Source organism: Mycena indigotica (genome assembly GCF_014461135.1).
Source record: "Mycena indigotica strain 171206Taipei chromosome Unknown Mind.scaff0009, whole genome shotgun sequence".
Classification (NCBI taxonomy): Eukaryota; Fungi; Basidiomycota; class Agaricomycetes; order Agaricales; family Mycenaceae; genus Mycena; species Mycena indigotica.
The window spans coordinates 2,109,484-2,127,113 of record NW_023503008.1 but is presented as its reverse complement, the minus strand read 5'-3'; positions in this window follow the sequence as shown (position 1 = coordinate 2,127,113).

Genomic DNA, 17,630 nt, shown 5'->3' with positions numbered 1-17,630 from the left:
GCTGGACATCATTTAAGCTTTTGGAATAGAATGCTACAGGGTGCCACTTCCCGTCCGGGGCGGATTGTGAAAGAACCGCCCCGTCGCATAATCAGAGCTGTCCGCCTCGAGTCGGAAAGGCCGTGCGTCGTCCGGAATCGCCAGGACCGGTTCCGAGGTAACCGCGTCCTTGATCGCTTGGAACGCGGAGGCCTCCGTCGCCCCAAGTCCATTGCTGGTCCTTCTTGGTGAGCGCAAAGAGAGGACGCGCGAGGGCCGAGAAGTCGCGAATGAACCTGCGGTAGAAATTAGCGAACCCAAGGAACTGCTGAACATCCTTCTTGTTTTCCGGAGTCGGCCAGGCGGAGACGCCTGCGACCTTGACGGGGTCCATTTCGACGTGGTTGTGGGAGATGATGACTCCGAGGTATTCGATTGACGATTTTTCTAAGTCGCACTTCTCCGCCGGAGGTACAACTTATGCTCTCGGAGTCGGCGCAAGACCTCCTGGACGATCTGTCGGTGTTTCCGGAGGTCGGAATGGGCGATCAGGATGTCGTCCAGGTAGATCATGACGTCTCCGGAAAGGATGAGGTCCTGGAAAATGTCATTCATCATCGTTTGGAACGTCTGGGAGAGTTCGTCAGGCCGGGTACATCACCAAGGGCTCGAACAGGCCTCGGTTAGTCCGGAAAGCTGCCTTCCACTCATCACCTTCTTTGATCCGGACGTTGTTGAAGCCCCAACGAACGTCGAGTTTGGTGAAGTAACGAGCGCCTTTGAGCCGGTTGATGAGGTCGTTGATCAGCGGAAGGGGGTACCGGTTTTTGACGGTCATCGCGTTGAGGGCCCGATAGTCCTGGACAAAGCGGAGTCCGCCCTTCCTTCTTCTTGACGAAGAAGACTGGAGACGCCATCGGAGACTTGGAGGGGCGAATCCGGCCCGTCGACAGCCCTTCCTCGATGAACGCGTCGAGCTCGCGTTGCTCAAGGGGCGAGATGGGGTACACCTTGCAGTTGGCCGGGCTTAGCGTCGGGGACGAGTTCGATGGCGTGGTCCCAGGTTCTCCGTTCCGGGAGCGTGTCAAAAGACTCCTTGTTGAAGACGTCCCTGGAACTCTTTTAGCCCAGCAGGGATCTCGGAGGGCGGGGGAGCGGAGTTCCTGGCGAAGGCTTCAGCCAGGCGCTGCGAGACAGTACTGCCAGCGCGTATCTCCTCCGAGGGACGGAACGAGGTGTAGAAGATGCGGTCACCATCTTCAAGCTGACCATCGTCATCGTCGTCGTCAGAGTCCGGCGTCAGATCAGGCAGGCCGGAGTCGTCGCCGGAGACGGAATCGTCTCCGTCATCAGACCCAGAAAGGTCCATGGCGCAGACCGAGGGGAACGGGCCGGAGCGGAGTCGCTTCTGGAGCAGCCGGAGTCGCCGTAGCTCAGTCCGTTCAACGCGTTCTTCCTCGCGGCAAGTGGAGCAGCCGCGGGGGGCACCGTCATCTTGACCTCCTTGGTTTCCCAATCGATCTCTGGGTTATGCTTCCGCAGCCAAGAGTACCCCAGGATGAGGTCTTGTTTACCGAGATGGGTGACGGCGAGTTGAACGCGCTCGGAATGGCCTTTGTAGCGTAGGACCAAGTCCGCGATCTGGTTGATGGAGCCAGCATCATTCGGAGTGCCATCGACGTTGAAGACCGGAATCGGCTGCGCCAGGGTGCGGACCGGAATGCCATTCCGAGCGACGTAGTTCGTGTCGATGAAGTCGGAGGTGGCACCACAGTCAACAAGCCCAGAAAGGGAGAGCTTCAACGCACTGGTGGTGGACTCTAGCTCCAACGGGAGGTGGAGGGAGTTTACTCCAGGGGAGGCAGCGACAGTGTACTGCTTGGGCAATTTCTTTTCCCAGGCAGTGAGGCGGCGAAGGACGACAACCGGAGTCGCGGGCGGAGTCGGAGACGGAGTCGAAATGGGGGCAGGGGAGGGTATGTCTTTCGTTTCAGGCTCGTTGTAGGGCAAAGGAATTGATTCGTCATACAAACAAGCGAAACGATTTATGGACGCGAACGAGGGCACACCAGTCACTCGTCGGGGGACAAAATCCTCTCCGGCCATCGACTCCGCAGCTGTCTCCGGCAGCGCAGCTGTGTCCGAGTAGCGGGCGATCAACTCCGCTAACATCTCGTCACCGAAGTTGTTGGATCACCTCGTCGAGGATGTCCATTGAGCGGACGTCCAGGGGAGGGGGCAATCCCGGGCGAGATGGTTTGGGTCGCCGCACCTGAAGCAGGCGCGACGAGGGGCACCCCGAGCCCTAGTGCGATCCAACTCCATGGGGACGGGAGCTGGAGGCGCCGGAGCGGGGCGCGGGCCGCGGGTGGCACGACCGAGGCCACCGGGCGGAAGGGAGCCGGAGCCGGGATGCGGTTGACCGGAAACGGAGTCCGAATCAAACCGCCAGGCGTCTTGGGGGCGGCTGACTTGATCAGCTTGGCCCGGACCAGGGCCTCGTATTGACGGAAGGCCCGGGTGCGCCAGCTAAGGTAGTCCCGGAGGTCCGGGGGGTCGTTCGAGGACGTGATTCCGTTGTTGATCAAGGGGTCAAGTCCGTGGCGGAACTTGGTCACCTTGACCAACGCGTCTTCAATCCGGCGAGGTCCATCAGGTCCTCGGTCGTCGGTGTACTGGTAGACATCCTTTGTGCCCATGTGATAGGCGGAAGTCTCCAGTTTGGAGAGAGCATGATCTTGCTCGTTCTCCTCGACGAACCGGAGTCGAAACTCGAAACGAACGAGCCCCAGGACGGAAACGGAAACGGGGCTTTGCTTCCGTGGCGCTCCGCCCATTGCTGAGCGGGTCCTTCTGCCATAAACGACATGGCATAGCGGACGGCCTTTTCCTCACTCGCCTCTCCGTTGACCACAAAGGCCTCAGGGGCAAGGCGGGCGTAGGTGCGGACCGTAAAGGAACGCGCGGCCGCGTTTCCGATCGCCGTTGAAGGTGAACGGAGGGTTTGGTCGCAAGACCAATTTTGAGGCGAGGTTGATGTCGCCAAAGAGGGCTTCGAATCGCCCTGAACCGGAGTCGGAGTCGGAATCGACGTCTCCGGGGGTGGTGTTGTTTGGGGTCCGCCAGCAGTATTAGCGGCGGCAGCGGCAGCGGAAGCCTGGGTGGTGAGAAGAGTAAGGGCCTCAGTTAGGCGGTCGATTTTCGCCTCGAGTGCATCCAGCCGAGTGTCAGCGTCAGGAGTAGCTCCGGAAGGCATGACAGGTGCGGGGACGACAGGAGTGACAGAGGAGGAGGGGACAAGTGGTAGGGGCGGTGACGAGGGCGGAACGGACTCGTATTCCGAGCCTGAGTCAGCGCCGAACCTAGCAATCTTGTCCGGTTGATCCCGTAGAGAGTTTCTTCTGCTGTAAGGGCAACCCCGGAGGCCTGAGATCAAGGTCCTAGCAGGGGAGGATCCAAAGAGTGAATAGAAGTAAGCAAATACAAGTGAGGCTGAACTAGCAGGGGAGGATCCAAAGAGAAGAAACTCTAAGGGTCCGCCTGCTAGGTAGCGGAACTATATACTGCGCTCTTGACGCGCCAAGGTTGATCGTTGCTCCGTGCAGTATGCCTGCGCCATGTCGCAGGCCAGGTCCCAGGGGGATCGCCAGGCGGGGGCGGCGATGCGCCTGACGGAGGCGGTGATGCGATCACCGGAGTCGGAACCGGAGTCGGACCGGAATCGGGATCGTCTCCGAGGGGCCGAAAGGGAGGTTCCCCTGACAAAGCTGCATTGGCTCGACTCAGAAGAAGCTTGATAGACAAAGCTCTGACAATAGACAAAGCAGAACAAGAACTTTCTGTTGTCTCTCAGGAGTATACAGCTCAAATTGAGCTGCTTTTTCACAAGATATCATTCTGTATTGGTGTAGCAGAAGCCCAATATAAGAAATTTCCTGGGCAATTTATGTGAGCTTGAATCCTGATTCAGATATTTGATTTTACTTCACTCTAGACATGAAAAGGAAATACAGCTGCAACCAGAAGTTATCCAAAAGCTTCAGACAACAGAAGAAGGAAGAGTCTTATTAGAGTCTATTTTCTCTAGTAATGCTCAAACCACTGAGTATGAGTCTATGCTTGTTATAGTGTGATATTGATATATAATAATAGGCTGAACAACCTCTATACTCAGGGTGATATTATTCTGACACAGCTCTATAAACTCAAGGAGGTATATTTTCAACTGCAGCTGCTATATAAGCCTCTGAGTTATTTCCAGAATCTAGCTTTACTTAATGAGGAATCCACCAAGATGTTTACAGGACAGATATAAATTGAATAAAGTTGTCTTTAAAATTACAAACAATGTTTTGAAAGAGATAGAGGCAAAGATTGAGATAATTTATCTAGAAAATCTTTGATATGGTTTGCTTGTTCAGCATTCAGTATAGCAGTAGGTAACCATTGTACTGATTGAATAGTGGGATGCTGACTGAGGGCCAAGTCTAGAGAAGACATGTCAGATATGGTATGCAACTCTCCTTCAAGATCTTCCAGTTCATGTTTGAAGACCAGTGAATGTAACTGAGGAGTAGTGGTGGCAGAAAATCCATCCCTGATAAGCTCTGCATAGAAGTCAAAGTTCTCAACAGCAAATGTTTCCAATGTGATCTCTTTCAGATCAGGAAAGGTGCCAGAGAATAAGGCCAGTAACTGTTGTCCACTAGCTGATAAATCCTTATCTACTTTAGTGTTAGTAAGATATCCCTCAATTATAGTTAAAGCATACTATGAAAATATAGATGCAGATGTTTCAAAGTAGCAGCAAAATGCTGGCAAAATGCCAGATTGGCTACTGCCTGATCATTGTTGCCCAGATCAATGCTCAAACTCTGAAGAGCAGATATAGATTCCAGGACAAATGGCTGAAGAAGCCACTGATAGACTGTTTTGGACATGGCCACATCAAGATCCTCCAGCTGCCCATATCTAGATCTGTTAGAAAAAGGGATATTTGTCTTCTTCTTCTTTTCCAGATCTAGATCCAGATTCTCTATCTTCACCACCACCATTTTCAGAGACTTGGCTGCCCCAAACACAATTGGAAGGGCTGAATAAGGGAGATTGGTGATTGTGGAAAGTGACAAAGAGTCAAGAAGAGAATGTTGATGAGAAGGTCTGGGGTTTTTGAGCCAATTCAAAATGGCAGTTTCTGTCTTTGTTGGGACAGTATTCCATTCAGGACCTTTTTCATGAAAGCCAATTGAAATGTTTTTGGCATTTATAAGCTGTTTAAAAACAGTTTGAGCATTGCCAGTTGCAGTTGATACAGGAGGAGCAGGCTCTAGAACGATTGTGATGTTTTGGACATAGAGTGCCAGGGTAGGATGCTTTTCAAAGTGATTCTGAGCTTGTTTGTAGGATCGTTTACGGTTGTGAGGGCCAGATGTTTCAGAGAGTATTAAGTCTTTGAATAAGACCATTTGACTCTGTCTCTGGAAACACTGAGCAGTAAGAGAGCAGGCTGCAAGGGTTCTATGATCATTTGGAGCAATGCTCTCAATAATAAGATCATAAAGTTCCTGTGCAAGAGCCATTATGCAAAGAAGAATTGATGTGACTTTCACATGATCATGGCTTTCTTTCATAGAAATGGGGCTTCTACCAAGTTCTTTGTGGATTTCCAATGTGCCAGCTATATTGGAAGTATAGCTCATCGCAGATTGATACGTGCTATTATTGCAGCAGGAGGTACTATTGTTGGTGATCCAAAGGTTTTTTTTTCAAGTTATATTTTCTCACTTCTTACTGTCTTTATTCAAAGGAATCTGATCTTATATTGGTCTATGAGCACTCACCAAGTGGAAAACAATTCATCCAAGACTGGGGATCTGAACATATTGTACTAAAGGTAACAAATATTGCAATGATACAAATAAATTCTGAAGGATTCTTAGTTACAATGGGTTAATTTGTGTTTGGCTCAAGGTTCTTGGATACAGAAGGTAGCTATACCTATTCATCTAGAGAAAATAATGCTTATACTCTCTAGAACAATTGGGAATGCTGTCTTCTACTACCTTTCTAGTCGTACTTGTTACTAGTCAGAGTTGTATTCAAACATCCACCCATCCACATCCTCTAAATCTTCAACCCAAGCATCTACATCAATTGGATTTGCTTGAGCCACCTCATTTGCCCACTGATCAACATCAATTGGATTAGCTTTAGCCTTGTCATTTGCCGACTGATCAACATCAAATGGAGCTCTCTTTGACCCAGGTTTGGGAGGGGGTTGTTTCCAGAGATGAAACCAAGCCTTTGATTCCCACTCTTCAGAATCTTCATTCTCATTTGTTGAGTAGATGATCTGAAGTGGAATATGCTTCATAAAGGAAAATATTTTGTCAAATGTTTCCAGCTTTGAGACAATGAGACAAGTTAAATTCTGTGCTGCCTGATAGAATGGAATAGGAATTGTATTTTTTGCAAAATCAATCTGCATTGTGGTCTTTAAAATTCAGTAAGATATAATGAAAAAAATGATAATAGCTACTCACCAGGTTAGACCACTGTTTAATCACATTTCCCAAAATGTTGAATATCTCCTTTTGCTTTTCCATAACTTTTTTTTTCTCTTCCTCATTAAGTGGAGGGGTAATTACTGGTGAAGAAGTATCCCACAAGATGAATTTCCTTGGTTGAACAAGATGAAGGCTCTGCATGATATAGTATCTTGACTTGCTGTCTATGTTGATGTCCAGGGAAATAGCAAGCACAGATAGTAATGTGCAGGCTGAGAGAATTTTAGGCATGGTCTGTTGTCGATATTCTGACATTCTAGAAGCCCTAATATAAAGATAGCGGACACAAGCACCATATTTCTGGATTCTGTGGAATAGAATAGACCAGTCATAGCTGCCTATCCCATTGATAACTACAGTGTTAAAAACCCAGCGTTGTCCAATGCGATGCCATTTTTTGTTTACCAGCAGAGATGGTATTGCTCTTCTCAGAGGAGGGTAGGAGGGTGGATCATCATCAACAAATAGCTGATTGTTTGGAAGGGTAATAACATATTTGAGAATCTCAGACAAGAGTTCCTCTGGAGCTTGGTCAATGGGAGCAGTATGAGGGTGCATCTTAGAAGCAATCTGATGTGACCATCATCATTTCTGTGGGAAAAAGGCATGTGCTCTCAAAACTTGTCTTCAGAGCACATGACCAGCATAATAATTTCATAGACTATGCTCAAAAACATTCCAAATGAACTACTAAATACATACTTGTAGGTACAGATACTAGAAGGTAGTGAAGAACCAAACAGGCAAAAGCCTGAGGCAGTTGTAAGGGTAATGGAGGCCATTATCACCCCAGCTCTAATACAGCCTCCTTGATCAAGACCAAACAAGATTGCACGGACATGGCTATTGCCAAGGTTGAACATGGATTGGATCGGGGCAGGTGGAAGTGTGTTGGTGGTACAAAAACAGTGTTGTTGTGCGCAAGTATTGCGCTGATCGCGGACTATTTCCAGCTTGTGAAGTCAGAGAGAAACAAGCCGTCGTGGGCAATGGTGGGCACGAAGAGCGAGGTTGGAGTTTCAGATCGTTGCTGACGCAATTGGCGTCCTGGAACGCTTGTGACGTCATTCTACCTCCATCGCCATCGCCAAAACCCGAGCGAACGCGATGCCAAAACGCAAATGAGACTTGGTCGAAGACAAAAAACAGTGAAGACACTGGTGTGTTGGCAATGGGCGAAGCACGCAACCACAGTTAAGTGGTCGTCGCCTCAAGCCCGGATGAACAGTTGAGGATTCGGGGATGGTGGCAGGACAAGCAACGATTAAAAAAAGGGGGGGGGTAGGACAAGAAAGTTCCAGAGGCAGGCGAAGCAAGCACTTCCAACAGAGCAGAAGATATTGGTGAGCTGGATCTTGGTCAAACGTAATAACGGCGGCTTTCTTCTCGAGGTCTCAGATCTTCAGAACTTGTCCACAAACACTTTCGTCTTCCCCCACTGTCACGAGAATACCGGGAAGCCGGAGAGGCATCGGTGTAAGTTGTGGCGGTGGTCAAATGCTGCCATCTGGGCCAGAGAGCGTGCGGTTGGCCTGGCCAGGTCGCCGCTAAATGCTGGGCGTGGCCTGGTACAATTCTGAGCGCTGGGATAGCAGGCTGACTGAGCCGGACTCACCGCTTGGAAATCCCGCTGCCCTGCCATCTTCCGCTGGTCCACCAGTAAGCATCCGAACTCGTTGTTGCTCTCCGCCCTCACCGTTGCAGCTCAACCAGGCGAACGGGGAACAACAAGGCCACTGAGATTGGCGGCTGGCTGTTGGCGTGCCCGCAAGGAATGGCATGTCGTTTCCGGCAAACGGCGTGGGTGTGGCTGGCTGTAAATTGGCCAACGGGACCCGTGCTCAACAATGACTTATCCCCGAATGCCCTCCAACTCCCTCTACCCCCTCCAACAAAAACAGAGAAAATCGGTCCAGAATTGGCTGAGAATGCCATTTGATGGGAGGTGGAGCAGCAGCGGGACGTCGTCTCGAGACAAGGCGCACGAGCACCCGCACCTAAAATACCACGGCGGGGGGAAAAATATAGTGTTAGTAGAGGGAATGGTGTGTCTTTCACTGGCACCAGCAGGCAACCAAGTCGAAAGCTGTAAAGAATAAGTAAATAAATCAAAGTCAATGGGACAAGGCTCGAGCGCACCAGCAAGCTGAATGGCCAGCAAGTCATTTGTCGTCCAGCGCTCGGATCGCAACAGCATAAGACTGAGAAAAATGCAACCACTCGGCCCAATTTAACATCCCTCCTTGCTTGCACCCCCATCTCTAGATGCTGACGATGCAAGACTGAGAAAAAAGTTGGCAACACGCCATTGTTCAGCCAGTCAACCCGAGCAATAAGTAGTCGGGCATAACAAGAGCGCGGGTTCGATTCGATGGCAGGGTCTCAACAGCGAGCCGGAAGGGGGAGGGGTTCGGTGAGTGAGGCTAGTGCCGGAAGGTACTGCGGGCAGATTGCCATAATGTCGCACTTGTCAATGGCGGTCCTGAGCACGCGTGGCCGGGGCGTGGCGGTCATACGCAGGATGGTTCGGTAGACGAGAAGGACGAGGCGCCAGTGGTGGTGGTGGGAAGAGATTGTGAACGAAGTCTGGAGAAGATATGATCTCAGACACAATGCGGCTCAGCGCTTGCCTCCGGCTCAACACGTTGTCGGATACCACAATAAGCAAAGAGCATTGGTGGTTGCTGAAGAGTCCGACTGCGTGTTAGGTTCGTGCCAAGCATGGCGATGGTAGGAAAGGTGTTGGTGGAGGTAAACCCAGTCGCTGTCTCGGTCGGCGACAGCACAAGACTGAGAAAAGTAACGACGCGAGAGTCGCGTTCGGGTGTTCTCGGGGTCGTTGTTGTGAGAGTGTTGCCGAAAGATTTGATGGGCAACGCAGCGTTCATGCAGAGGGATGAATTGGGGCAGCAGTTTGCGCGGAAGCAAAACAGCAGACTCCTATGCAAACGGTTGAACGGCGAGGGAGGCTAGCATGCTGGATGTCGGGAAAGACTGACCAGCGACGTCCAGCGTGAACGTGCTGACCAGGCCGTGCAGACCAAGCCGTGCAAGCCCAAGCGCCCCATCGTTCCGCGTGGAACTCGCTGGAGACGGAGGGCACCCTGGAGATCCTCGACGCGAGCTTCGCGCAACGCAGCTCGCAGCTCGGAGGTGCGGGAAGCGGGAAGCGGGAAGCAGGAAGCGGGAAGAAGCAGTGTAGATGGATGTGGTGGTTGACAAAAAAGAAGTATTGATCCGGCATGCGGCGCCAAGCCCCGGAGGGGATTCCCACATAGCCTCTTGAAGTTTTTCTTCGTTCGCCTCACACACCACACCGCGCGGCGTTCGCCTGCATATACCAACGATGCGGGGTGAGACTGGGCCCCAGGTTGATGCTTGGGGCCTATCTCGCCGGACGCCAAATTCAAATCCGCGTCTGAGTTACGTCTGACTCTCCAACGAAACGGACTGCGCGTAAGCTCGGCCATGTCGTCGTTGAAAACAGTGGGTGGAATCTCCCGCTGATTGTTTGGCAGTGCATTGTGAAGTATACACACGCCGGAGCGCGGCTTGAAGAGCGAAGCAGGAGGAGGGATTGGGGATATCGCAGCTCGACAAGCCTCACGCGGACGCGCGGCAGCAATGGGCTTTTACTGCCTCAGCGCAACGTGGGCAACGTGGACACAAGGCCTAGTATGGCCTCTTTCTTGATGCGTGCTCCTCTGCTTGCGCTGTGTTTATATACTTACTTGCAACTTTTAAGTTTTGCAATCATCGCCTCATGCAAAGCTGCGACCTCACCATCTTGACAGTCCGCGGCCCTCACACACAGGCGCGGCGTTCGCCTGCATGTACCGAGATTCGGTGTAGCAAAATGAAGCTGTAGAGGATGTGCTACAGACCAAGGTGCGTTGATAACCCTTCTTTTGCGTCTCAATTTGCTCATGGCCCATCGTCTAACCCGTCCGCCCACTAACCATGTCGTTCCGTGGCCTAACATATCATCAGCGACCATCACCGCCGCCACTCGCCAGCCCCAGCGACCAAAGGCGCCGCGCCACAGGCCGGGCATCAAGATTCTCGATATCCCTTGCGGCGCTGTTGGGAACAAAATGAAGCAGTGGGTGGAGGAGATGAATCACGGTGCTCGGGGGCAGCTCTTGTTGTGGGGAATGTGAAAATGCCAATAGAGCCGAGGGCAAAACGGGCGGGTAGGAGGAACCCAAATTCTCAGACCGCGCCATCCTATGCTACGGTTATATCCCCACCCCCATATCATGTATATTAGCTCTATATATGTACTCTATACTATCTGAACCAGAAATTGTTGCATGCTGTGTGCGCCTCGTTGTCATCGCATTTTGTGTGACTATAACCATCTTGTTGACCAACCACCACCACAACTCCCAACTCTTCAGCCTCACACCTGCTGAAACCATAGCTCCTCTGTTGTTACTGGTCACTCAGTCCCAATTACCAGCAGCAGCAACTAGAAATTGCCAACAACCAAAGGGACACTAATCCTGGTATGTCTCTTGCTTACCAAATATCCGTCGTAGAACGGATGTTACATAATCAACAGATCTCTGACTGACAATAGACATTCAACGATTTGATCATGAAGCACCTCCTATCTCTAAACTGCTGCTCAATCCTATGCTAGGCATTAGATTCCGTCATCCAAAAACTGTGCAGTTCCTGGAGACAGGTGATCTCAGCCTGTTGCCTGCTGGCTTTAACTCGGTCAAAAAGGCCTCTGATGTCGCCTCTGGTCTGCGGCTGTCATTCCAAGTGTTTTCTGGCATGGCCAACACTACAACTCATGTCTCAGCTCTTCGTAGATATATAGTGCAGAGGTTACTGGATGACTGAACACTGCTTGTTCGGAAACAGAAAAGCCGGCCCTTCTCCCAGACAATGCTGACAGGGCTTTTGTTGGATGCCCTGATAGAGTTTCTGCCTGGGCTAGGAAATCCTGAAGAAAATGAATCTGAGCGCAATTACTGGCAGCTTAATACTACCCATCCTGATCTTGAGAAGATACTAGGTCCAAAACTAGTAACTGAAGGAGGTTATCTTATTGCCCGCATCAAGAGTGTAAGTATTCAAGTTTTTATTATTATTCAACTTCAAATCTGAGTATATATAGATCATTGCTGTCGATACTCTTGAGGAGATTGCTTAAGAAGCTGTAGATTCATTAGACCAGATTGATACATCTCGTCAGACCAAGAAGACAGAAAAGACAAAAGCCAATATGCAGGGAACAGAAACATCTCGTCAGCCTAAGAAGAAAGAAGCCAATATGCCAGGAACAGAGTCTGAAATTGATCAAGTGACTTATCTTGGTTTATTCCAGAAGTGCCCACATGCAAAGAAGAGTCAACTGCAGCATAGCAACATTTCTCTTGTTATATTTGTTGCTTATCTGATTACCTTGGTATTTCATCTATATTTATATTTATGATAAACTCTAAAGTACTTTAGCGGGTTGACTTGACTAAACCAGAAGTTGTGGCAAAGCACTTGAAGCAATATCATGAGCAGATGGGATATAAAATTCAAGATTCCTCTATTCTTACAGAGATTGATGAGGCAATTGCTGGGCCTCTTGTCCTTACTCTAGGAGGGAGCCCACTATTCCTTCTGAATAGTACTAGAGACCTCAGACAAGAGTTTTTAGTAACAGAGTGTGCTGCTTTTGATGTAAGTGATAATCAAGTTGATTATTTATTATACTAATTCCATTTAGCTTCACCATGCCCAACAATATCGCAGTCATAAACCAACATTGGTATGGAAAATGGAAAGGGTGATATTACAGTTGGTGTGGCGTTCTGTTCAGGGAGAATTCCATCCAGCAATGTTTATGAAGCATCTCAAGGCATCTCAAGAGTTTACCAAGCTAAAGCAGCTCTACCAGCTACTTATGAGCCCTCGCCGGGTACCACTTGATGTCCGGAAGGCTTGGTACCTAATATTTCCTTCAAAACGCAAATATTTGCCAGATTCAAAGGATGATGAACACCCTGCAAAGCATCAAAAGACATCTGATGTTACTGTAAGCTTCTTCTTTTATATATTTATAATATATAACAGCTCTAAACAGGATGGATCTCAAGATATCAATATGCAGGAGCAAGGGCTTAGTTTTGTACTTTCTCAAAACTTGCTGACACTAGAGCCAATCTCAGTACCAACAATACAGTCTCAGCCAGAGCCCCAGCCTCAGCAACAACCCCAACCTCAGGCCCAACCCCAGCCAGAGACTCAACCCCAACCCCAGCCAGAGACTCAACCCCAGCCCCAGCCAGAGACTCAACCCCAGCCAGAGCCAGAGCCAGAGCCAGAGCCAGAGCCAGAGTCAGAGCCAGAGCCAGAGCCAGAGCCAGAGCCAGAGCCAGAGCCAGAGCCTCAGTCCCAGTCCCAGGACCAGGACTAGGACCAACCTCAACCTCAGTCACAGGCCCAACCTCAGTCACAAACCCAGCCTCAGCCTCAGCCTCAGCCACAAACCCAGCCTCAGCCTCAGCCTCAGCCTCAGCCTCAGCCTCTGCCACCTCAACCTAAACCCCTACCACCCCTGCTTAAGCCCAACTTAAGCCCAAGCCTAACCCCAAGCCCAACCTCAAGCCCAACCCCAAGCCCAAGCCCGACCCCAAGCCTAGACCCAACCCCAAGCCTAAACCAACAGTAGAAGTTGGAGGAGTTGTGTTTGCAAAAAGGGCATACCAATTCCAAGAAAAAGATTATCCAATCTGGGCAATTTATGGGGAGGTGCCTCCCAGCGATGATCTTCAGGGTGCTGCTTCACTGCAGGCTCAGTATAATTCTGGAGGGAAATTGGTTAATTTTACAAAGGAGAACTTACAAGGTTGGAGTTCAGATCGTCAGTGGCTGGCTACAAGCGAAGAGGAATTGGTTACAAAGGAAGTTAAGCTACCCTTTGGAACAACTTTGATAGTGATAGTTATGGTTATAATCCTGATAAACAGAATCACCTATTCCGATGTTTGCAGTACTCAAACATTCTGACACTGGATCTGCGCTCTAGTCTCAGTGAAACAGCATTGGTCATTTTGGCAAAGGCAGCACCATTTTCTATCAAGTGGAAGAGGTTGTTCAACCCTATATATTACATACAAGATATGGTTTCTACTTTTCAGAGCATTCTTCAAGATTGCAAACTTGATAAGCTGGATACTCTGACATTTGGAATATCAGAGAATCCTGAGCAAGTACCTATTATTCCTTCATTGGCCTTGCATACACATGTACTCAAAATCCTGGAGCTCGTTTCTCATTATTTTCTCATTATTTTCCCAACTTTTTCCAGCCTGGAAAAAAGTTTTTTTCCAGTGCGGAAAAAGTTGAGAAAAAGTTGCAGAAGCATTACCAAATTAGGTATAGTTAGGATTCTTAGGATTCTTTTAGGATTCTCCTTATTGGGATTAGCCTTATTAGGTAGAAACAAATAGCCATATATGGTAAATATGCTCAACTTGTTGTTAGAAATAGAAGACATTCATATATTGCTACTAGCACTGAAAAACTCAGTATCACTCTCTGAACTGCTGCTACTAACATTATCTTGATACCATACTTTCTCTTGACCGTGGTCCAGATAAGTAAATGCAACATATACTCCCTGAAGTTTGTTCATCTTGCTCGCCTTTTGCCTTGCTTGTTTCTCTGTTCTCTCGTTTATAGGCAAATGGCTAATATAGCGAAGAGTTTGCAAATTAGGCTGCATAATCAGATCTTCAATAGCCTTTAGTAGGGATATCTGAGTTTGGCTGTCTTGTTCTATAGCGATAGAGGTAAGGCAAGGACGCTGCTCATACATTCCTAATGCATGAGCACTACTAAGTGCAAGTTCAATTTCTTTTTCTGTCTTTGCACTTTTACTCTGAAAGTAAGTTAGTTAATTGCAACACACCAATGATACATACCTTCAAAACATGAATCTTTTTATAGCTTTTCTCCAATGCATTGACTGCTGTATCATAGCTAGTTTGAGATCGCTGTAACTGTTCTTGAAGGCTAGCAGTAGATATCTATAATTATCAACTACTCTAGATTTTCTTTCTTTATGCAATATTCTTACCTCTGAGGATTCTTTGTACTCTGCAAAATTTTCCTCAATTTGATGATATTGTCCCTGAGCAAAGTTAATTATAATTAGAGGAATAAAATATAATATCAAAGAACCTGAAGTGCATTATAGCCCAATAATGTCTGCTCTAATTGGATGGAAAGCTGGGATATTTCTTGCTGCTGAGTCTTGAATATAGATAAGTTTGACTGACATAATTTTCTGAGCATTGACATACTTGGACTCGATCTTGTTCCTCAGCTAGTCTTGCTTCAAGAGCACTGATTTCAGTCTACAACAGTTTAGGCTTGCTCTTTTGAGAGGCATAGAACACACATTGGCTTATAAATGATCAGAATTGATAATAGTAGACATATATAATCTGACCTTCTTGGAGTTGGCTCTCAAGTGTCTGAATGTATTCTTGTAGCTCAATATCCTGATCTTCCATAGACACAGCTTGGGATAGCATACTGATAATATCTTCAGACATTTCAGCAGTCTTTCTCCAAGCTTCCTATATGTAATGTCAGCAGACTATTTAATGCAAAGATTTCTTTTAAGTTTGCATACCTGCATAAGTGGATTATGAAATGTAGGAAAGATAACTTCCTCTTTCTCCTCCTCTGTAGAAGTTGAAGTCTGAGAATGATGAAGCAGTTCCTAAGAGCTACTATCCTGAGCTGGTATATCCTGCTCTAGGTCTTTGGAACTCAAGGTTTCAGTTTGATCTGATCGCAATAAAAGCTCATCAGAACTGGTATCCTCTTCGTTTTGCATAGTAGATTGTAGCAGAATTTCATCATCATCACTTTGTACTGGGCTGTGACCTCTAGATATAGGAGGATGCAATATAAGTCCAGGGATAGATGTAGATGTCTTCAGAAGTATCTCATCATCCGTAGTTTCACTTGAAGACTCTTGTTGAAATACTGAAATCCGTGTGCTTTCCATATTGAAATGATCTGTGTCCCAAGATTCTGATAGAGGTACTCTAGCCAGCTCATCGGCTAGATTGGATACTACTTGATATTCTGAAGAATGAGTTTCTAGACTTCCATCCTCTAGATCTTGAATTGTTCTGAGTGACTCCGATTTCTCGGGCAGGATAATAGGAGTATTTGTTGGTGTTTTAGACAGGAGTATAGCATTCTGCTTCAGCTGTTCATTTTCAACCAGCACCTCTTGATAGTCAACTTGTAGCTGAGCAACAGCCTGCTCTAGACTGCTACACTTGCTTTCCACTACTCAGTTCTCCTCAGCAATAGTACTGATTTTGCTAGCCAGTGCATCCTTTTGGTCTGCAAGTTTTTCATAGTCTGCCTGATGTGTTTCTATAATGCTTTTATAGTCAGAGTTTTCTTCCTGTAAAGCACGGCTTTTCTAAAAAAAGTATAAATGACTTTCTCTATATATCTCTCTTACTTACTTTCAGGATAAGAATTTGCTAGTTCTGGAGTAGGTTCTGGTTCTGGTTCTGGAGTTGCTCTGGGGGGAAGGTTGTTGAAGACCATCAAAGGTGCTTTCCCCCCTTTCTTCTCTCTTGTCCAAGTCAAAAATGCAAGAAAGTCTTCATCTTCTTCTTTACCCTTCTTCAGATGTCCACTTAGCTTATTCTCTCCATTGGATTTTGTTCCTGGTTTATAGCTCTTCAGAGTCCCTCCCTGTCTGACATGATCAAAGGCACCAATCATTTGACCTAGATATTTGTGTAGTCGTCCAGGTGTAAACTGAGACTCGGTAGTTTCTCCTTGAGGTGGGTTTAGTCGATAAAGATAGCAGAATGCTGCCATATCAAGTAAAACAATCTATAAAGTATTTTAGAGTCTTATAATGATAGTCAAAAAGATATACTTACATCCAACACCTCTGAGAATGACTTGTGTCCATGAGGAAAGCTGATAAGATCTGGAATCTTGTTGACAAGCTTCTCAAAGTCAGCTATTCTTTGCCAAATATAGCCCAACTCCGTCAATCTGTCTAGATGAATGGGGAGTGCACCAGGGAAAGCTGCATGCTGGGTCTTGATGCTATATGCATTGCGATTCAATGCTGGCATAAGAATAGTGAATGATATAAGGGCCATGAATTTCTGCAGAGAATCACTGTTGGTAAGATCAAGCAGATGAATGTTGGTCTTTGGACTCTCTCCATGCATGATCCTATTCAGCTGAATAGTGAGAATTCGAGACAAGAGCCAGCTAGCCTCTGAATGATCTATGTTGGTAGAAAGTCGTCCAGCAAAAACATGATGCAATTCAGCCGCAATAGCTCGATCTATGCAGCTGATAGGCAGATCATGAGTACCCACAATTATTGTATCTTGGAAACCAAGAACATAATGAGGAATAACAGGGCGCATGATTCTGAAAATAGATTAGATAAACTAGGAAATCTAGAAAATTGACCTACAGAATCATGCCCTTAGTCAATATAATGCACTCCATTACATATTGAGATGCATTTGTACCATCAGGCCTCCAATACTTGAAGAAATAACGAGTGCGCCAATTATCAGAGTTTGGATTTTCTTTCTCCTTCACTCCTAGCTGAGATTTCTCCAATGGGCAGTGAGCATTTCCTATCACCCACATTTTCTCTCCTGTGATAACCTGGAGACTTGTGGAGCCCATTGCATCTACATGCTGATCTGTTTTCACCCCTTTGTTACCAGCAATAAACCATTGCAAGTGTTCACGAGGAAGATCAGCTTTTTGGAGTTCTGGGATATCAGCTGTATGAGTGACAGCATAGACTTGGGTGCTGAGTTCACTAGTTCAATCAATACTTAGAATGCATAAGCAACTTGAGAAAGAAGTAACTCTTACTTGTATTTGGGTATAGGTGGCATATTATGATTGGGCATAGGGTTCATGAGTGCATTGGCTCTAGGGTCTCCCTCACGAAAGGCAGGGTCAGGAAGAAGTTTTCGTAAGTAATCAACCAGAACTCCATTAGTCCCAGACTGATGCAAGTAGTTATCTAATAGTTTCATTTTAGAAAGAAGA